The 22,252-nt window shown below is 46.3% G+C and overlaps 1 long non-coding RNA gene across 3 annotated transcripts in view; it reads right to left on the bottom strand.

Moving 5' to 3' along the window:
* Positions 1-1,293: 1,293 nt before the first annotated feature.
* Positions 1,294-22,252, bottom strand: part of LOC132593164 (uncharacterized) — a 34,172-nt gene continuing 13,213 nt past the window's right edge. For 2 of the 3 annotated variants that reach the window (XR_015946917.1, XR_015946916.1), the window contains exon 4: positions 1,294-2,396. This is a non-coding gene — a long non-coding RNA (uncharacterized LOC132593164). The remainder of the gene's footprint in view (positions 2,397-22,252) is intronic. The other variant, XR_015946918.1, reaches the window with a different exon arrangement.

Genomic DNA, 22,252 nt, shown 5'->3' with positions numbered 1-22,252 from the left:
TGCCATTCTTCTTTAGTTGGGACCTCGCTCGTTTTCCATTTGGGGGGTAACAAAACATGGGCTGCAGTGGTGGCATACATAAATAATCTTTTTGACACCTGGGAATTTCCATCTGAATTATCCCCAACAAAAAGGACTCTGTTTTGTTTTGTTTTTTTGAAAAGTACTTTTAAACATTTTTTTTCAATTCATGATGAATTATTTCCCAATACTCTTTTACCTGTTTACAGGTCCACCACATATGAAAGAACGTACCATCGACTTCATTGCACCTCCAGCACTTATCTGATTCAGTCTTATATATCTTAGCAAGCCTGCTCAGAGATAAATACCATCTATAAATCATTTTCAAGTAGTTTCCCTGCAAAGAATAACTTGCTGCAACGGAAGGCAGTGGTCCCTCCCAGCTCAGCTCTCATCTGGGATCTTTCCTTTCTCCTCTTATCCTTACCTTCCAAATCCCGGACTGCAGAATCCAGGACCGGCAGCCGTGTGACACCGGAAGTTGTGTCGACGTAACTTCCGGTGTCGCTTTGCCCTTCTATGGGCACCAAAAATGGCCGCCGCCGGCTTCGAAAGTTGCTTGTACGCATGCCAGGAAGTGCGCTGACGCAACTTCCGGTATCGCTCCGCCCATCTATGGGAACAAAAAATGGCCGCCGCCGACACCGGAAGTCGCGTCTATGCACTTCCGGACATGCGTAGATGTGACTTTTGAAGCCATCGGTGGCCATTTTGGGTGCCCATAGAAGGGCAAATCGGAAAGAAAAAAAATGGCCACCGGCAGGAGAAAATAACGGAGAAAAACGGGAGATGAAGTGATATGGGGGACCACCGGGAAAAGGTAAGTAGAAACGGGGGTTTCCTGGGGAAAACGGGGTACTTGGCAGCTATGCTCTTATCCCCTCACCTTAGGAGACCAACAGGGTCCCTCTACCAACCACCTTTCCATCGCCATGAGTGTGAAGTCCTTGGGCCCAAATAAAGGCCCTGAGGAAAGACAAATTGATTTCTCTTTTAGACCACCTCAGAACTTCTTCCCAGAATGCCTGTGTGATTCTGCCTCTTTTATTTCCTTTAAAACTTTCCTACCTTTCCCACAAGTAGGGAAATTCAATTCCATTCTCATCTAAAGGTGAACTTAGCGAAACTGCGCTTTCCAAAAGAACATGTGAACCAAAACACAACCCCCCTTGGGACTTCGTACTCCTCTAAATTTCGCAGTGAACTTCTCCAGCCAAGTCTTGTTTACAAAAATGTGTGTGTGATGCATGCATAAAAATATCACCACCATCATTATTTATTTCATTTTAATGCCACTTTATGTTTTTTAAGAAAAAATAATTATCTCAAAGCCGTTTACAACCTGCGTTGAAACAACCCAGAGTAAAACCTCCCCGAATAAAGTCAAATATAAAGTATACGTTCAAAGCAACGTAATTAACAGGAAGCTGAAATGTTATCGTAAAGATTTCAAAATAAAACATTACAAAGGAGGTCAACTGCAAAATACACAATTAACAAGGCAAAGTTAATCTTAAACATTTTAATAGAAAACATTACTAAAGGAAGTTTTAAAAAAAACCACTAATTTAATACAGCATAATTAGCAAGATAATAATTTTGTTCTTAAGCACAGAACATAGTTGCTGCTGTTGCTGCCAATCTTGCCAATGGTTTCTCATGGCAGGCAATGGCTGTGGAAGCTCAGGTTCAACGACCCGAGTCTGCACTATGAGACCACCAAGACGGTCTCTGGCCTCTTCAGCAGCCTCAGCTTTTGTAGCTGGAATCAGTTAGGGCCCCACCCTTCCAGGCCAGGTGCGAAAGGACCTGCAAGGCAGGGAGCAGGTCCTCTAGGAGCCAAGATGCATATATTTGTGAAAAACAACATGCAAAATGCATCCCATTAGGGAAAAGTGCTTTGAAATCTGTCAAAACAGTATAGAAAAATGTTTTCAAGATTTTTTTTTAAAACTAAAATGCAGATGCATCTTAACAAGGATGTGCAATGGCTCATCACAGGACGGTGGCTGAGGAGAAGGCGATGGCCTTATTTGCACATCACACGTAGCCAAACCATAGCTTAGTGTACATCATGTTTGCGTATACAGCACAGGGGGCGCTGTGGTCTAAACCGCTGAGCCTCTTGGGCTTGCCGATCAGAAGGTCGATGGTTCGAATCCCCGCGACAGGGTGAGCTCCCGTTGCTCGGTCCCTGCTCCTGCCAACCTAGCAGTTCAAAAGACCACCAGCGCAAGTAGATAAATAGGTACCTCTGTGGCGGGAAGGTAAATGGTGTTTCCGTGTGCTCTGGTTTCCATCACGGTGTTCCGTTGCGCCGGAGGCCACATGACCCGCAGAGCTATCTGTGGACAAACGCCGGCTCCCTCGACCTGAAAGCGAGATGAGTGTCACAACCCTATAGTCACCTTTGATTGGACTTAAATGTCCAGGGGTCCTTTACCTTTACCTTTTACCTATATATATTCTCCAGAGGAGCAGATTGGTCTTTGCAGGTCATTCTGCTCCTGTGTTGTGCTCAGCCAATGTGTCATCTGAACCTGGTTTAGCTCTCTCCAATCCCACTATAAACAAGCCAGAAATTAAATCATTATATATATGGCTATGTAAATAAAAATAAAAAATCGCATAATTTTCTTTTGCTCTACAGCGCCATGTGGTGTTGCATGTTTATAACACATTGGAAGTGTTGGTTTTTTTTTTTTTTACTAATGTAGCTGATTCCGAAGTATGACCTGTTTCCAAGGTTTGGCCTATGCTCATGGTTTGTTCAGGAGAGCGAAACCCTTGGCCTACGGTTTTTTTTTTAAAAAAACCTTTTTATTTAACATCCAAACAATAACAATAACTAACACAACATTCACTATTCACTACATTCCACCATCCTTAATAAAACATAGTATTACAAAACATCACAACAACGGAATCGACATTCCATATATTTTTAAACTTTATCTATTTTACATAACAAAGAAGAAAGAAGAAAAAAAGAAAAAAGGGAAAAAAGAAGAAAAAAGGGAAAAGAGAGAAAGAATAAAAAATAAAGGAAAAACAGAAATAAATAAATAAATTTGACTTCTCATTAGACTCATTGTATTGTTGTTCCTATTATTGTTTTACACACAGTTTCAAATTACCATTTATTTTCTATGTTCTTATAAAAAAAGGAGTTGTTATCTATACTTTTTTATTTTACAAGAATCATTCGAGTTCTGCCAGGAGATTGTTGGTGTTAAAATAATTTTTCAAATACTCTTAAATTTTCTCCCATTCTTTCTGTACTTTCTGTATTGGATACCCTCTGATTCTCCGTGTCCTCATTGTTGTTGTTGTTGTTGTTTAGTCATTTAGTCGTTTCCGACTCTTCATGACCCCATGGACCAGAGCACGCCAGGCACTCCTGTCTTCCACTGCCTCCCACAGTTTGGTCAAACTCATGTTCGTAGCTTCAAGAACACTGTCCAACCATCTCGTCCTCTGTCGTCCCCTTCTCCTAGTGCCCTCCATCTTTCCCAACATCAGGGTCTTTTCCAGGGAGTCTTCTCTTCTCATGGGGTGGCCAAAGTATTGGAGCCTCAGCTTCACGATCTGTCCTTCCAGTGAGCACTCCGTGTCCTCATAGCCAACTGCAGATACTCTATCCTTTGGACCTGCCGCTCATTTCCGAAGACTCTATTCCGTGGTGGGCAACTTTACTCAGTCCACCTGCCACAGTGGTGGGCAGAGCCCCAAATACTGATTTTACCTTTGTATGGTAAAATTCGCACAGTCCTCCTCTCTACCCTCCATCTAAGCAAGGAAGAAGCACCCTCAGGGTTCAAGGACAAATGCCAGCCAGGCAAAATCAGTGAAGGGATGTAGCCTGGAGAGAAAGAGTATGGTCTGGGGAGAATTCTGAACCAGGCTGATACAGATCTGCAGCTTAAAAGGCAGAACGAGGACAGAAAATACAACAACAAAGAACTGTGAAAGTTGAGGACAAATTGTAGTGATGCAGCCGGGATGGTGAGATATGGGGCATCTCTCCCAGGACAAAAAAGTGCATGCATTTATTTTCCTGAGAGCTTCTGTGAGAAGCTACAATGCCTGCAGCCTTGATGAATGTTGCTTTTGTCTTGATCCCCGCACAGAATATATAATGTCCGGAATGCAGTGGGTGTTTATCCAGGGCGGGAGGTATATAAATACAGAGTGAGTTTAAATGAATAGTTTTGTTTGTTCTGCACTTATCTAATTCAATAGCTTTTGGGTGAGCAATGACTCTCCGTAACAAGAGCGCAAAAGCAGCATTAGGATAATTGGCTGCATCTCTCCCTGCCCTGTGGTGCATAATGCAAGCTCCAAACACTGGCAAGCGCTCTTCAAATAGGCTCCTCTGTAAAGGTAAACAGACCCCTGATCACTAGGTCCAGTCGTGGATGACTCTGGGGTTGCAGCGCTCATCTCGCTTTACTGGCCGAGGGAGCCGTCGTGCAGCTTCCGGGTCATGTGGCAAGCATGACTAAGCCGCTTCTGGCGAACCAGAGCAGCGCACAGAAACGCCCTTTACCTTCCTGCCAGAGCGGTACCTATTTATCTACTTGCACTTTGATGTGCTTTTGAACTGCTAGGTTGGCAGGGACCAAGCAACGGGAGCTCACCCCGTTGTGGGGATTCGAACCGCCGACCTTCTGATCGGCAAGCCCTAGGCTCTGTGGTTTAACCTGCAGCGCCACCCCCATCCCAGGCTCCTCTGTACTGGATTCCTAAAAGCAGGAGGCAATCATGCCTCATCTTGCTCCCCACCTGCACAAGCCCCGGGAGAAAGAGGAGCAGGTTGCTTATTCAATGGTTGTGCTGATAAGGTGGAAGAAGGAGGATCGGGTGTGTCGCTTTGGGGGACGACGACTTCCGGATCTGCTACTGTGGCAAGAAGTGCGTTCCACCCGCTTTGGCTGGCGGTCCAGCTATGCAGCAATCTGGGCCTAACTTCTGTGAGCTATGCCGCGGCAACGTCTGGGATTTGGTGGCAGCAATGCATTGTGTGTGGGGCTGCCTTTGAAGCTTGCTGCGGCGGAAACTGCAGCTGGGGCAGAATTCGGTGGCCAGGTTGCTCACCAGGGCAAGACAATCTGAGCGCCAACCTGGGCCTGACTGCGTTGGCTGCCGATTAGTTTCCATGTTCAATTCAAAGTGCTGGTTTCAACCTATAAAGCCTCAGGATCCCAATTAATGATTACCTCTCATCACGTGAATCAACCCAGACCTTGTGTTCATCATCTGAGGCCCTTTTGGAGGGTGGTGACAACTGAATGGGCCTTCCTTGTAGTGATTGCCTGTTATGCCTGGTGCACACCACTGCCTGTTTTCAGGTGACAGGCAAAAACATTTTCATTTATACCCAGGCTTGTGGCCCTTAATTTGGGGGATACTTAGGTATGCTTGTGGTCTTTTCCTCCATTTATCTTTTCAATGGGGTGGGTTGAGTGAGATCTACTATTGTCATCTCTCTCTCTCTCTCTCTCTCTCTCTCTCCATACATTATATATATATATATACACACACACACACATATACATATATATATATATATACACATATACATATATATACATATATATATATATATATATATATATATATATATAGTATTACAAATGGGTATTTTAGATTCTTATTTTATTCTCATTCTCATTATAGAATCATAGCTGCCAAGTACTCCGTTTTCCCCGGGAAACCCCCGTTTTTACTTACCTTTTCCCGGTGGTCCCCCGTATCACTTCGTCTCCCGTTTTTCTCCGTTATTTTCTCCTGCCGGTGGCCATTTTTTTTTCTTTCTGATTTGCCCTTCTATGGGCACCAAAAATGGCCGCCGACAGCTTCAAAAGTCGCGTCTACGCACTCCCGGTCATGCTTCCGGTGTCGTCGGCGGCCATTTTTGGTGCCCATAGAAGGGCAAAGCGACACCGGAAGTTACGTTGACGCAACTTCCGGTGTCACACGGCTGCCAGTCCCGGATTCTGCAGTCCGAGACTTGGAAGGTAAGCATAGAATTGTAGAATTGGAAGGGACTCTGTGGGTCATCTAGCTCTCGGACCTGACTCTGGGTTCCCACCTGCTAATTTACTCCAGACTGCTGCCCACAAGCCCAGCTCTCTCTAGATCTTGTTGGACTCCAGTTCCTATCATCCTTGAACCATTAGCCATGATGCCTCGGGGCTGATGGGAGTTTGAGTCCAACAACATCTGGAAGGCCATAGGTTCCCCATCCTTGGCTTACTCAAGTGTAAGAAGCAAGGTGCTGCAGTTGATTTGTGGTTGGTTTGATCCAACGGGGAATCTGCCTTCGAGTTGCTGTTTTTCCAAAGCAAGCTGGTGTGATGAATATAGAGAGAGACAGCCTGTTTTGAAAAGATGCCGAAGCAGAGACTTATTTCCTTTGCAGCCTTAATTATAGCATTCTCTTCACAGCGAATGCTGGATCCTCTCTGGAGGGGCTCAAGTAGCAGGGGAGTCTTTGGAAAGAGCTGCTTTATCCTGCAATAATCTGTTCCCCCTGTTATTACTGACAGAATTAGTGTTTGCTTATCGGTGCCTTCTTTTACGATTCAGCAGCTGCTGCTTAATCCCACCGTGAACATGTAATCTTCCTTTTCAGGCGACCCAAGTCGCCGGTCCAGATTAAAGAATAACATCCCCAACCCTTGTCACCTTTCCCAAGTTACATCCTCAGCTGCTGCGACATGGAGCGCTAATCCGGAGATCACAGGCAAAGCCAAGTTCCACGATCACGGGAATGTGACAGCTCGAGGTGTATCATAAATAATTCTTCTCCAGGGGGTGGAGGCAGGAAGGGAATTAATAAAAACCCTCAATCAGAGGCATAGATCCAGGTGTGCCAAAGGAAGCAGCGCTAACACACGCGTGCACGCACACACAAATCCCACCTTTTCCTCCAGGAGTCTAAAATGGCACACACAACTCTTCTGTGCCCTGTTTTAACCCATAGCTGCCAAGTTTTCCCTTTTCTCACGAGGAAGCCTATTCAGCATAAGGGAATTTCCCTTAAAAAAAGGGATAACTTGGCAGCTATGTTTTAACCTTGTGAGGTGGGCTTGTCTGAGAGGTCAGGGTTGTCCAGTGAGATTCATGGTAGAGTTACAGGTAGGTAGCCGTGTTGGTCTGCTGTAGTCGAAACAAACAAACAAACAAACAAAATTCCTTCCAGTAGCACCTTAGAGACCAACTAAGTTTGTCATTGGTATGTATCTGAAGAAGTGTGCATGCACACGAAAGCTCATACCAATGACAAACTTAGTTGATCTCTAAGGTGTTACTGGAAGGAATTTTTTAAAATTTGGTTTCTTCATGGTAGAGTGGGTATTTGAACCCTGGTCTCCCAGGTCCTAGGCCGATACTCTAACCACCACACCACACTTGAAGCCAAGGTTCACAGCTTCAGCCAGAATCATAGAATTGTAGAGTTGGGAGGGATCCCCAGGGTCAACTAGTCCAACCTCTGCAATGCAGGAATCTCAGCTAAAGCATCCATGACAGGTGGCCATCCAACCTCTGCTTAAAGACCTCCAAGGAAGGAGAGTCCACAACCTCCCATTTCCCTGTTGAACAGCTCTTACTGTCAGAAAGTTCTTCCTGGTGTTTAGTCAGAATCTCCTTTCTTGTAGCTTGTGTGTGGCTTGAGCCGGTCATCTCGTGCAAGGCTGGGGGGAAGACTGGCCATGATCTACTGCCTGATCTCTGGGTGACTTGATGAAATATACTCGGAGTCGAGAGTGAATTTCATGCTCTTTATTCAGCTCGTAGTCATCAAGGAGACTACATATCTTCCTCCTCTCTGGAAGGGATCCGCACTGTGGGAAATAAGAATGGCAGCTACCAGATCCTGCTGCCCAGTGCTGATCAGAGCAGCGGGAAGAAATCTTCAAAGGGGAGCCCAGGGCAGGCAGGTACTTTTCACAGGGGCCCCTACAGCTGCCCAGGGGAGCCACATGCTGGCACAGGGCATAGTTTCATGCATCACTGTAGTTTTCCATCTGCAAAGACAGCTGCACATAGAGCGCATTGCAGTAGGTAAGTAGCTAAAGTAGTTTAATGACCCACCGCTGGTGCATCTGCCTTTTAGTAGGTTGCTTGTGGTTTTATAAAAGCTCTCCCAGAAAGCGGAGTGAGAATTAGCAAGGTTTTGTTCTTGGTTCGAAAGTTCAATGCGCATACCGTCCCCCTCTCCTGCGATATCCCAGAGGCAAAACAGACACCTCTCTCCCCCGACGCCTGTGTAATTGCTGGAGGCAGGGAGGCGGAAGTCTCTATGAACTCTATTTCTGCACAAGATAACAACCGTGGATTTGCATTTCAGGACCATTTTGCTACACTTCCCAGGCCACTGAGGTCAGCTCAGCCTCGAGCGGAATGTTTTATGCAATCCCTCCCAGATACGCCGCGTTTGCCTGCAGCCTACATTGCTGACCTGCCACCTCTCGCGTCTCCGTGCATCATCTGTGGCATCGGGATCCAACCCGAATCTGGAGTGCGCTGTTGGATATTGGCAAGAGCAAGGAGGGGACGCTATGAACGGCAGCCCTGCCGGATCAGACAAAAGCCTATCTAGCCCTACATCCTGTTCGCACGGTGGCAAAGCAGATCCCTATGGGAAACTCACGAGGTGGGCCGGAGCCCAACTCTCCCCACCTGTGATTCTCAGCAACTGCCATTTGAAATGGTGCAGTGAGGATGAGTGTGGCTTGTGCCTGCACACACAAGTGTGTGTGTGTGTGTGTGTGTGTGTGTGAGAGAGAGAGAGAGAGAGAGAGAGAGAGAGAGATGGGATAGGTTTACAACAGGGGTTTGAGGGAGGTTGCAGCTCAGAGGCAGATGAGGGGGAAAGCTGGGAAATCATGGGAGAGGCAGAACAAAACCCAGCTCACATGTTGTCATTAGAAAGCATCCCAGACCTTCCATCTCCCAGAACCCGGCAAGCCTTAAAAGTAGGAGAGCAAAGAGCTCAAAGGCAGAGGGTACGTAGCAGCACCCGTAGAAGTGATGAATGAGGAAGTGGGAGAGACATGGAAGGTGGGAATTCACTTGGGACAATGCTATTATCCAAGAGGTTGGGTTCTATAACCTCTCTTTGTAAAGACTGAAATAAGAAAGGAGGGTAAGAATTTTTTCCTTGTCTTTATACTTTCCTGGGCAACCAGCCGGGAGCTGCTGACAGCTTCCTGACGGGTATTAAATCAAAGGACAGGACTTCCAAGTGGCGATACTGCACTCCTACTTCTCCACACATGCTCCAACACACACACACTTCAAGGAGTGGACCTCTACCTTCTGCACTGGATCCTAAGCGATTTTCCATAGGTCCCCCCCTTTTGTTATAACAATTTAATTTCTGGCTTATTTATAGCGGGTTTTTTTTCCCTGTGTGTAGATCCATCCTGGGTGATGGTATCTTCTTTTATTGGTCCCTATGCTAGTCCCCAATCTCCACATGTGGTGGGAGTGCCCCCAAACCCAACCCTTTTGGACATCAGTCCTACAAGAAAGATGCAAAATAACTAGACAGGTATTAGAAGCAACCTAAGAACTGGCCCTATTGAATATTTTCCAAGACAACAATGCATACTCGCACTACAAAGAACTCATAAACCACCCACTCTCAGCAGCCATGAGCATCATAGCTTGACAGGAGGGACCTATCAGGAGTCAACATGGACAACTGGTAGCAAACCATATAGGAAACAGCCCCACGGGGCATGTTCTGAGGAATTTGGAAAAGTAGGTCCCTTGGCTTGGTCTAGGGCAGGGGTGAAGAACCCCAGGCCAGATGCCCTCCATGCCTCTCTATCTGGCCCTTGGCACCATCTCCACCCCACACTCTGCCTCCATCCTTCAGGTATGAGACCTGGCCATGGAGGAAAGGCAGGCATGCTGTTCTGGCTTACCTTCCAAGTCCCGGACTGCAGAATCCGGGACCGGCAGCCGTGTGACACCGGAAGTTGCATCGACCTAAAGTCCGGCGTCGCTTTGCGCTTCAATGGGCACAAAAAAATGGCCATTGCCGGCTTCGAAAGTCGCCTGTACGCATGCCAGGAAGTGCGTCGAGGCAACTTCCGGTGTCGCTCTGCCCATCTATGGGCACCAAAAATGGCCGTCGCCGACACCGGAAGTCGCGTCTATGCACTTCCGGACATGCATAGATGCGACTTTTGAAGCCGGCGGCGGCCATTTTTGGTGCCCATAGAAGGGCAAATCGGAAAGAAAAAAAATGGCTGCCGGCAGGAGAAAATGACAGAGAAAAATGGGAGACGAAGTGATACGGGGGACCACCGGGAAAAGGTAAGTAAAAATGGGGGTTTCCCAGGGAAAACGGGGTACTTGGCAGCTATGCGTTCTGGTGACGTATACATCAAATCTTCCACGTGAACTGTCTTTGGGAACAGTGAGACTTCCTTGGGGGTGGGCTTTATTCTTACGCACCATTTCGCCAGCCAAGCATCATGTCATGTTTCACTGATGCTTCCCTTGACAGACAGCAGCCTATGCTGTGGTTGTTCCATACATTCTCTTTAAAAACCTGCTGGTTTTGCTTTGCTGAGCCTGATTGACTGAGAAAAGCTCATTAAAAGGCTTGATGAAATAGCAGCGTTGGTCAACGCTACACCTGGCTGTCAAAGACAAGTCTGATTTACTGTTTGTTTGTCGGATGGGGAAACTGGAGGAAAAATAACAGGACAACGCAACAAAAGAGATTCAGATGCTGGTGTTTGATCCCTGATGGTGGAGAAGTATTCTGCAATGTATTTAACTTGGAGACAGCCAAACCGGTGCCCTCGACATTGCTGAACTCCAGCTTCCATCATCCCTGACCACTGGCCATGTTGGCTGAGATTGATGGAAGTTGTGGTCCAATAACACCTGGAGGGGCTTACCCTCATTATTCCTGATTTAACTTTCCTAGCTCACCTGCCTCACCTAAAGATTCCAAGCCATCAAATGTCAACGTGGATCGAAAATTCTGAACACTGATTCACTCTCTGAGCCCTCCCATCATCTAATGAGCAGTCTAGCCAAAGGTTTATTAAAGGGCAGTTGCAGGATCCATTAGCCAAACGAGATACAGAAACAGCAAAGGTATCTAGAGATTCTCCACCACCTATCCGGTCATAAAAACTGAGTTTGGAATAGAGAAATATCTGGGTGCCTTTGCACGGAGTTTGCAGCCTTGAGGTTGCAGACAATGAAAACCAACTTCCTGGAAGGGAGATATAAAAAATATCCCCAGAGAACAGAGCCTCTGTATCTGTGCATGTCAGTCAGCTGAGGACACCAATCCTTACTGTAAGCTGTAAGAAATTATGAGGGCTAAATACTTAAAGAAACCAATTGCCATATTTGGTGATATTGATAAAATCAACTACCTGCTGTCTAGCTTGAACAAACCGGTTATGTTTAAGACAGATGAAGTTTGCACTAAAAGCTTCTCAACTCAGGAACGCCACATAGTCCTGACTTTCCCCACCATTTCCTGCCATTTGTGTATATCTGTGAAGTGTTATATATTGTTTTAATCATATTTGCTGGAATATGTTTGTTCTTGGGTATAATCTGTATTTGGTTGACCAATAAAATCTGATAAGGATTATGATTCGCTTATGTACCTACATTTCCCACCCGCCACATATCTCTCGGCTTTCCTGCTTTAAGCAGGACACTGCAGGATTACAGAAGCCGCCCTGGCTTCTGACTGGATCCCAGGATGTCCCATTTTGGCTCCTGCAATATCACAGGGATAAGGAGAACCCTGAGGTCACACCCTGAGGCATTCCTCTTTCAGCCCTGCCCTGATTCTCTTTTTGTGTGTTTAATTTTATTTATGATTTTCAGATTTATACATTCCACTAATTTTACAGTCATTTTAACATTTCAAAACTTGACTTCCTTCCCCCTCTTTCTGCGGCTCCTTAAATTTATTTTTAATATCTTCTGCATGTCCAAATTCACTTAATTTGTTTATTTATTCATCTATTTTAAATATATACTCTTATGAAACTGCAGGATATTACAAGAATCCTGCCAATGTTCTTCTCTGTTTACAATTTCTCCGTAAATATGAAATAAACTATTTCCATTCATTTATAAAAAGTTTGTTTTCTTGATTTCTCATTTTCTGGTAAGTTTTGCAATTTCTGCATATTCCATAAGTTTTTGTATCCATTCTTCCTTTGCTGGGACTTCTACTTCTTTCCATTTTGGGGCAAGTAACATTCTTGCCGCTGTAGTAGCATACATGAATAAATTTCTATACAGCTTGGGTAGTTCTGTCCCTATAATTCCCAAAAGGAAACCCTCTGGTTTTTTTTAAAACAAACATTATTTTAAACATCCTTTTCAATTCATTATATATCATTTCTCAGTAAGCTTTAACCTTACTACAAGACCACCACTTATGATAAAAAGAACCTTCTTTCTCTTTACATTTCTAACACTTATTTGATTTAGATTTATAAATTTTTGACTATTTACTCGGTGTTAGATACCATTGATATATCATTTTCATATAATTTTCTCTTAGACCATAACATGCCATACACTTTATATCTATATTCCACAATCGTTCCCAGGCTTCCATGTCTATATTATGACCAATATCTATTGCCCAATGTCTCATTGAAGATTTTATTTGCTCATCCTTTGTCTCCCATTCCAATGACATACCAACAGGTCCTCTCTCCAGCTGTGATATTTGTTTCCCAAATAAGCCCTGCCCTGATTCTAGAATGCCAGCATGGTGTGCTGGTTGGAGGGTCTGATGAAAGCCGAGAAGAACCCTTGCTCAAATCTGCCTTGTCCCTGAAGCTCACCAGGCAACCTTGGGTGAGTCTCTCCCTATCAGTCTACGCCTCTTTGCTAGGTTCTTGTGAGGATAAAATGCTGGGGAAGGACAGAACAGTGACTGCTTCCTTGATCATGATATACATGCTGGTGGCGCTGAGCTCTAAACCACTAAGCCTCTTGGGCTTGCTGATTGGAAGGTCGGTGGTTCAAATCCCCACAACGGGGTGAGCTCCTGTTGCTCTGTCCCAGCTCCTGCCAACCTAGCAGTTCGAAAGCACACCAGTGAAGTAGATAAATAGGTCCTGCTGTGGCGGGAAGGTAAACAGCGTTTCCATGCACTCTGGTTTCCATCACGGTGTCCCGTTGCACCAGAAGCGGTTTAGTCCTGCTGGTCACATGACCTGGAAAGCTGTCTGTGGACTAATGGCGGCTCCCTCAGCCTGAAAGCGAAATGAGCGCCACAAACCCATCATTGCCTTTGACTGGACTTAACTGTCCAGGGGTCCTTTTACCTTTTTACCTTTTACATCAAAGAACAAAGAAGCTTGTGTTAGGTGAGAATAAATTATTGTCACCTCCCCCCCCCCCGGCCCAGATTCATGAAGCCGTTGCAGGGTAGTTCCCTGAACAGGAGACTGCATCTTCCTCTTCTGTTTGTGTTACCTTTCTGGAATAGAAGAGTATTGTTGCTATGGCGGCGGATGCTCGGAAAATAATAAAAAAACCAAAGAAAAAATCCACCCAAATCTAGGCTGGCTCTGCTGCTTGCCTTCTACAATACCGTAACAGGAAGAGTCCCGTTTAAATTTACACTTGATGGCAATCTGGATGATTAGGTATAAGAGCACGCATATCCGAGGGAGGCTGGGAGGGAGAAATTGCACAGTGCTATCATGTATGCCTCGCAGTTTTCCGGGGAAAAGGCCCGAGGTAATCACTCAGATTAACATCTCCTCTCTGGCTCCTTACCTGTGGAACTGTTTACTTCACCCCTTCCAGTTCCACAGTGGGTGTGAAATCAGAAATCCCGGCTTGCTGAATTATGCATGAGCCGTCGGTGAATAATGGCACCTCGGCTCAGAGTGGGGCCCGCTTCGCCTTCGCGTTCACCTCCTCCCCGATTTCACGGGGAATGTTTGCTGCAAAACACCAGCAAGGGTCCTTGAAAGCATGGAGTGGGCTGGGAAAGGAGCTTCAGGGGCTCAGCGACATTCTCCATGCAGGACAGAGGCATATCTGAAGAAGCTCATGACGGCCATCTAGTGTGCTATTGCCAACACGGGTGGGCAGCAGCTCTCCAAGGTATCAGGCAGGGTGTCTTTTTTTCCAGGCTTACCGGGAGATGTTGGGGATTCAACTTGAGACCTTCTGTATGCAAAGCAGATGCTCTGCCACTGAGTTATAGGCTTGCCCCCGAGGTCATGGGCAAAGGGGTTAGTCATTTGCCCCCCTTCCCTGTCCAAAAGCAAATGAAGGCCATATCAAGGTCCACAGAGGCATCTGGTCAATGCTGGAGAGGGTATTTTGGAGCAGATGGAGCAACATATAAAACTTTATGTTCCAATATGAAAAGCAAACAAGCCACAAATGTCCAAGCTGATCAGAACATTAAGGAAAAGAGTAAGCCCTCCACTGAACAAATTGTGCAGCATCCTACACCCCATGGCAATCAAATAGATCTCTCCGGGATCTGTCATAATGGAAATTGTCAGCAGGCAACAGGTCATATAGGTAATTGTCCCCCCCATGCTACCCGACAGTTCTTGTTATTTGGAGGCACACTGCCTTTGAACATGGATGTTCAACTCAACTACTGCGATTAATTGGCACGGCTGCAACTATCTTCTGTGAATTTGACTAATCGTCTTCTAAAGCCATATAAGCTAGAGGAGATGCAGGGGAGTAGGAAGGGGGGCGGTGGGGCGGTCCACCCCGGGTGTCATCCCAAAGGGGGGGTGACAACCCCCCCTGGGGGGATTGCCGTGCGTTGATCGCCCCCCTGGGCAGATCACCCGGCCCCTGGGTGCACGGGATATGCGCCGCTGAGGAGATGCACACAAAACAGAGCGCTTTCAGTTATAGACTTCGTGGCTCTTGACCAACCTTTCCAGGCAGGCCTGGCACCTGTGGTCAGCCAGGCTGGGCAATATCCGATGGTCCCAATGGCTCAAAAGTGAGTCTCTCACCAGCCCATCATGGCTGTGCTGCCTTACAACCATCCTTGTCACCAGCACCATCATTCTTGCAGTATAAACATTGGGCTATGAACTGCAGAACCATGGCCCATAGATCTATGAAACCCATGGGCCAGAACTCTGATCCACATGGCAGCCCAGGCTTGTGTGAAGCAGGTGCTGGAAGGCATCCTTCTAACCAGGCCTTCTAAGCTCTCCTGAAGTACATCAGACTATTCTTCTAGCTCTGTATTCTCCTCCTCCCATGGTTCATTTTACATATCTTATATCCCTGCATATTTTACAAAAACCATACCAATCGGTTTTCCATTATTACATCCATCAAAACTTGTTTATAGCATTGAATTTATTTTAATGCTGCTGGCGCTTTTAGCTGTACACAATTATTTCCCATATAGTTCATAAACGTTTTCCAATCTTCTTTAAACGTATGTTCTTCTTGTTCTCTTATTCTATATGTTAAGTCTGAGTTGTGCATATTCTGCCAACTTAAGTTGCCATTCTTCTTTAGTTGGGACCTTGCTCGATTTCCATTTTTGGGCTAACAAAACATGGGACGCAGTAGTAGCATACACAAATAACCTTTTTGGACGCCTGGGAATTTTAGTCTGAATTATCCCCTGGACTTCCGGTTCGTCGCGGCGGTGAGAAGGACGCAGGGACTTCGCGTGCCGAGGTCCCTGGCTTCTCGGAGGGGGGGGGAAGTCCGCAGAGCGAGCGGACTCCCCGTAAAAGCATCGGATCGAGAGTTCCGATGACTTAGGCGTCCAGCGGCTGCTCCGTTTGGCGGATCCCCCGCCGCCCGAGAGCTCAATAGAGCGATCGTGAGCCGGTGGGGTTGAACCGCGGGAGCCATTTTGGGCCACATCTTACCTCCGGGAAGCGAAGCTCCGAGTCCTGACCCGGCAAGCGGCGGATTCTTCCGATTTGATACTAAAGATTCCTAAAGAAGTAAGTGGAACTTTGATTGGGATCCTAAATTTGCTGATTGGAAAATAGGAGAGACTTAAAGAAACGGAAGCCGGTCTCTTCCTAATGGGAAACTGGGAGGCGTTTGGAAAAAAAAATCCAAAGCTGAATAACGAAAGAATTTGAAACTGTGGTCCCGAGAGGGAAAAAAGACTTTTTGGAACCATCTCAGCCCCCGAGTCCGGCACCCCTTGAGGTACAGCGGCATTAAGGGGAAGAGTGTTTTGACAGCTGTCAAAAGCTGTCAAACTGTCAAAAGACCGGGTGGATTGATTGTATTGCTGTGAACAGGAAAAATTGTTGGTAAAAGTGAAAGAACTATTTAAATTGGAAGTAAGAATGGATTTGGGACTGAGTTAAGAATCAAGAAAAAGAACAGCCAAAATGGAGTCGATCGTCTGAGAGAGGAATTTTCCAGTACCCATTGTTCCCTACCCCCTGTTTATCTGCGGTTACGAGAGGTATGAAAACAAAGCTGTCTCGAGCCTTCCAGGAGACTGTACTGAACTACTTGCTGTCATGGGAAGATTTCTACAAGGAATGGCATCATCCCAACTTACCACCAGTTGAGATTGAAGTCCAAGTCCAGGACTTAGAGGATAATTTAAATTTAAATTTGGAGACTGCTGATTCTGAGACTGTGTGTGAGGAGAAACAATCGGAAGAGGACTTGGACTGTGACAATTTTGTTTGGGATGAAGCAAAATATGACTTCCAAAAGGAAGAAAAACAACCAGAACAAGAAGATGAGAGACTAAGGGACTTAAAGTTTAATGGATTTGAAGATCCTGGAGGGGTTAAAATGTGGAGTGGGGTGTTTGAGGGATGGGAAGGACAGGGGCAGGGGGGGGGCAAAGGCCTGGAGATGGACTTGGGAAAGAATGGGTGTGGGGTAAAAACTTTAGTTAAAAGGTATTGTTTTGGTTTCTGAAAGACGGTCTTCGAAATCTTGGCATGACAATGGAAATGCTGAACCAATTGGGGGGAAAAAGACTTAGGGAGAGGAGATGGAATGTAAAAAAGAAAGGGAAAAAAGTGTTATGTTTCCTTAAGGGAGTATAAGAATGGCTTGGAAAGAAGTTTTAAGTTACTGTAAATTATTGCAGTTTAAGTGAGGTGTTTAGGCAGAAAGCTGCCTGCCCCCCTCTCCTTACTCTGAGGCACTCAGTGGCAGGGGGTGCCCAGAGGGGTGAGGAGGAAATGGAACCTTGGAAGTGCTGTACCCTGCAGGCACCTCTTGTGGCAGGAGGGGACCTGTGGGAGGGCAGCATGAAAAAGGAGGAGGATTGAGTTAATATTATAAGATTAAGATTTGAAGCTGAGTTGGAAAATTCGCCACAAGTAATTAGAATTTGCAAGGAAAACCATGAGGAAGACAACCGAGGGAGTCGCAATTAAGATGTCAAAATAATAAGAACTGGGAAGTTTGAACTCTTCCCAATTTTCTTTTTCTTTTTGTTTTTTTTCCCCTTCTTTCCTTTCTTTCTTTCTCTTTTTTTCTAGGTTTATTAATATGATTATGAAAGAGTTGGGGGATGCAGATCCCCATAACTCCTTCCTCCCTGTTCTCTCAGTGGCAGGGGGGGGGGATATGGAGGGAGGAGGGAGGGGGGAAACAGAACTCAACTCACAATTGGACCCCTTTGTTTCCTAAAGCACACGGGCCCTACTGGTGGCAGAAGTGGACCGGTGGGTGGAGGGAAAATGAAGGGACAGTGTTATATTATATGTCTTGTTTGTGTATTTCTTGTTTGAAAAATTAATAAAAATCTCTTTAAAAAAAAAAGGAATTTTAGTCTGAATTATCCCCAACAGGAAGGACTCTGTTTTGGGGGGAGGAAAGAACTTTTAAACATTTTCCCCCAATTCATTATGGATCATTTCCCAGTACTCTTTTACCCTTTTACAAGTCCACCACATATGAAAGAAAGTTCCCTCCACCTCTTTGCACCTCCAGCACTTATCTGATTCAGACTTATATATCTTAGCAAGCCTACTCAGAGGTAAATACCATCTGTGAATCATTTTCAGGTAGTTCTCCTCTGTATTGTTTACCCCGGCAGAGGCTCTCCAGGGTACCAGACAGGGGTCTCTCCAAGCCTTACCTGGAGAGCCCATGACCCTTCTGCACAACAGGGCAGAGCTGTGTGTCCTATGTTGCCTGCTCGGCTTAAGCCAACTTGCCGACCTCAGATGCTAGCTCATTGGCATACATGGAAGGAATATTCATTTGGCAGTCCAGTTGGCCAGGGGCAGACTTCAGCCTTTCAAATTTCAGTGGCAAAATTTGGCACCTCTCGCCTTCCGTTCCACGCATGCACCATGTCATAGTGAGGTGCCTCCTTCAGCTAGGAGCCCAATGCGGGGGAGCCAGCAGCGCTGCCCTAAATCTGCCTCTGAACTGGCTCTGCATGTGGAGGAGACCAACCAGCCCATCCATTGCTTCAGGCATCAAAATGTCTTGGGCTAGCCCCGCTCAGATTCATAGCTGTGGCACAGGGCAACCCGCCTGTCTGAAGACTAGTAGCTGCAGGAAAGGTCGTGGTTACAGCTGCCTGGGAGAAGGAGGTGCAGTTTAGCTGTAAAAGGTAAAGGTAAAGGGGCCCCTGACCATCAGGTCCAGTCGTGTCCGACTCTGGGGTTGCGGCGCTCATCTCGCTCTATAGGCCGAGGGAGCCGGCGTTTGTCTGCAGACAGCTTCCGGGTCATGTGGCCAGCATGACAAAGCTGCTTCTGGCGAACCAGAGCAGCGCACGGAAACGCCGTTTACCTTCCCGCTGGAGCGGTCCCTATTTATCTACTTGCTCTTTGATGTGCTTTCGAACTGCTAGGTGGGCAGGAGCTGGGACCGAGCAACGGGAGCTCACCCCGTTGCAGGGATTCGAACCGCCGACCTTCTGATCAGCAAGCCCTAGGCTCTGTGGTTTAACCCACAGAGCCACCTGGGTCCCTGCAGTTTAGCTGACACCAGGACAAAGAAGTGCCTTCCTAACAGATGGTGGACTCGAAATCCTTAAGTTTACTGTATAAGGTTTCATGAAATCCCAGTGGGTCTCCCCCCCCCAAAAAAAACCCCACAACCTGTTATAAAACTTGGATATCGGTCTATCGGTTAAACATGCATCAACTCCTTAGGTGGCATTTTTTTGGTCAGGGAGGAAGAGAATTCAGTTTCTACCCCTTGATATGCCTTTGATGATGGTAGTGGCCACTGACGAGGAGGGGACATTGCCGTGATAAGCGACACTTTGTCAAAAAGCCCATTTGCCAGTAGCAGGATAAGCGTTAACCCTAGCGTGAAGAAAAGAGAAGAAGTGTTGATGGATTTTGGAATAAACTCTTTGCCCTGTCCCTGTCACGCAGCACAAAAAGGGCATTCTGAGTAAGCGGCTGATCAAAAGGAATTATGCTGCTGTGGAGTAATCTATATTAGCACCACTTATTCACAGGCTCCAAGATCTGACACTGGAAAATTAAAGGGAGCGCTCTAAATGGTCTCGGACTACCTCAGATCCTTTTAACTACAGATGCTGAGGGCTAAATCTCGTATCATGTATAACACATGTTCTTCCTGTGATCTTGCAGTCCCTCGCCTTACATCATCAACAGGGAGATGGGAGAGAGCAAGCCAACTCAACAAAATGCTGCCATCTTGCTCGGGGCTGTGAGACTAGAAGAAGAGGCCTGCTGGATCAGACCCAAAGTCCATCAAGTCTAACTTCCTGTGAGTCTAACTTCCTACCCAGGGCCGTCTTAACCATATCTGGCACCCTGGTGCCAAGATCCCTCCGGCGCTCCCCGTGAGTGAGGCGGGCAGGAGGGGCGTGCGGGGAGCTGAGAGGCGCGGAGGAGGCAGCCCCAGGCTCATGCTCCCTGTGCGCCTCTGTAGAGCGGCCTGAAGCCGCTCAAAAACGAGAGGCGTGGAGGAGGCAGCCCCAGGCTCCCGCTCCCTGCGCGAAGCTCCGGAGGCGCGCGGGGAGCGCGAACCTGGTGCCGCCTTGCTGCGCCTCTCAGCTGTTTAGGCGGCCCCAGGCCTGCGCTCCCCGTGCGCCTCTGGAGAGTGGCCTGAAGCCGCTCAACAGCAGAGGCACGCGGAGGCAGACACCAGCGTTCGGCGCCCCTTCTGCGCCCCTGATAGCCAGGCGCCCTGGCGCCTTGCGCCACCCAGCCTGGGCCTAGGGACGGCCCTGTTCCTACCAGAGTCTTCTGGGGAGCCCCCCTAAAAGGGCTTGAAGGTAGGGAGGAGGGATGCATTTGATCTTGTTTGCATTTAAAGGTGAGCTTGCCGAATTCACGTTTTCGGAAACAACCTGGGAACTGAAACGCAGCCACCCTCTGCAATTTGCCCTTCTCCAAATGATGGAATGCAGTTTTCTAGCCAAGTAGCCTGTACAAGAATGATATGCTAGGGAGAAGTGTGCACGTAGGGAAAGGGACCTACAAAGATGCCTTTTCAATGCTGACACATTTTCACAAGGACTTGAGAAGAAAATCGCAAACTAATGTGGAGAACTGAGCTCAAGATTGGAAAGATGAGAAATGGAGAGAAGCCGAAATTGATAATCACCCATCCCTACTTGATGGCAGTGACTCCCACAGTTATATTCCAGCAACTGGGATTCAATGGCACACCAGTTCAAGGCTCCAGCCCCCCCAGCCCCCCATCTCCATTTCCCCCCTGGAGCATAGCGATGGACTCACCTGTGCTCCAACCAAGTTATGTTACCTTTTACAATTTCTCCATTGAGGCCTGTGGCCTTCCATCCTGGGAGCATAGGGCATTTTTTAAAAGCTTTTTGGCATGAGCTAGGCAATGACCTATCCAGACAATGGGAGGGTACTGTCTACTCTTCATCATTCCCAGTTCAGTTATTTCTTTCTGTTCCTCCTCTCACCCCATTGTCAATAATTTGTTCTCTGTCTACCAACATTCAATGCCATTGAGTTATCATAGGGATTTTGGGGGGGGGAGGGGTATAAATCCCAGGGTCACCCAGAGTCTTCTGACGCCTCCCTCTTGTGCATGGGTGGTACAGTTTTGGCTATATTTGCATGAGCACAGGACAACTGGAAATCAGCAGTCGAAGGAATAATATTGCCCCTTAAACCGGGACGAATACTGGATACAACTCAATATTTCTAAATTCTCATATATATGTACAAAGCAGCAGGTGCAAATTTTACACATCCTCTTTTTTGGTATTTTGTAAGACTTTTTAAATATAAAAATGTTTTTCAAAATGACAATTTAACAAAGAAAAACTGAAAAAAACATGTTGAAGAAAAAGAAAGATATACACTCACCTCACATTAAGATACAATAACCATTGGTACACCCATGTTAACTGAAACATACTGATCCATATACTGTAAGCCTTCCAAATGTCCAGATAGGAATCCACACAAATAAACATTATCATTTAAATAGAAAAGCCATGCACCTCTCAGTATTGAGGAATAAAATGGTGACTAGTCGACCTGTGTGCCTGCTCTGTTCTTGATGTGTTGTCGGTGGGCAACTTCAAGGTCACCAAAGCTCTCTCATCTTATTATTCTTCATATTTAAACCACACTTGGAATGGGCAGCCTTTCAAATGGAGGGCTACTGAAAAGAGATGACTATCCTCTGTAGGGTAAGACACATGGCCATGCTAAATCAGGCTATTTCCCCATCTTTCTATCTACTCCAGGTGGTGGAGGCTGATCAAGAAAGACAAATGGGGCTCTGCCCCACCCACCCACCTCAGCCCACCCACCCACTTTCTTATTTACAATGAGTCCAGAGGATGACATCCTCCACGGGGAGGATGATGGGGTCAAAACTGGAGTCAGTTGAATCTCCCTATTATTGGGCCTCCCTGTCTTCTGTCCAAGGAGTCTCTTTTTTTTTTTAAAAAAAATATTTTTATTAATTTTCCAATTAAAACCAATTATATCACATTCAATATTTCAAATTATACACATATATATATCAATCAAACCGAATGTTATGCCAAATCATCTAAATAATTTATTTTTGGGTTCCCATGCTTCAAGAAATTGGGAATTCCTCGCAACTGTCCACTGCCGTCTTATTTCTAAAGTTCAATTCGTCCTCCAAGCTCATAATATTCCAAATCTTCCCCTTACAGTCACCTAGATGTTTTCCACTTTCATCCAATTGTTCCAGCTGCTGAGATAAATGTCAAACGAAGTTTCACAGATGTTCTTTCTCCTGTGTGAGTTAATCA

This window comes from Zootoca vivipara, chromosome 13, assembly GCF_965207765.1.
Source record: "Zootoca vivipara chromosome 13, rZooViv2.hap1.1, whole genome shotgun sequence".
Taxonomy (NCBI): domain Eukaryota; kingdom Metazoa; phylum Chordata; class Lepidosauria; order Squamata; family Lacertidae; genus Zootoca; species Zootoca vivipara.
Note: the sequence above shows the minus strand (reverse complement) of the source record. Positions and strands in the feature narration are given on the sequence as shown.